The sequence below is a fragment of the Papilio polytes genome, unplaced genomic scaffold (genome assembly GCF_000836215.1).
Source record: "Papilio polytes unplaced genomic scaffold, Ppol_1.0 DF824035.1, whole genome shotgun sequence".
Taxonomy (NCBI): domain Eukaryota; kingdom Metazoa; phylum Arthropoda; class Insecta; order Lepidoptera; family Papilionidae; genus Papilio; species Papilio polytes.
Genome location: NW_013525169.1, coordinates 529399 through 529869, shown reverse-complemented (window position 1 = coordinate 529869; position 471 = coordinate 529399). Strand labels below are relative to the sequence as shown.

Below are 471 nucleotides of genomic sequence, written 5' to 3'. Positions count from 1 at the left end.
GACATTTACTATTGATAATTTGACAAATGTAAAACATTAAAATAAAATTTTCATAATTTTATGCGGATGAAGTCGCAAGGAAACAGCTAGTCTTTTATAAACCAGCGCTTGAGTACAATTCCACCTAGACCAAAGTGAAGACGTGATCGTATCATGGTACGCGCTGATTCAGTAAGTACGGATTCAAACTGCTATTGAAGGTTTGGAGGAATGGGTATAGAAAACTGTTACTTATTACGTATCTAATTTACAACTTTCATATTTCTTATTCTAATTTCACAAAAAGCAATAATAATGCTTCGATAAGTTAGAATTGTAGGACACCTTAAATATATCCTTCGAGATTTACGAATCCACTGTCAACTCTAATCTAAAATACCTGAGGTTATTTTATTATTACAATATCCTACCCTTTCATACGAATCTCAACTTACCTGTCTCAGTTATACGGTTGAAAATCGTTTAGCAGTA

General features: G+C 32.5%; 1 protein-coding gene across 1 annotated transcript in view; it reads right to left on the bottom strand.

Moving 5' to 3' along the window:
- Positions 1 to 471, bottom strand: part of LOC106100899 (neuroglobin-like) — a 52404-nt gene that overhangs the window by 30825 nt on the left and 21108 nt on the right. The gene's annotated exons all lie outside the window — the stretch shown is intronic.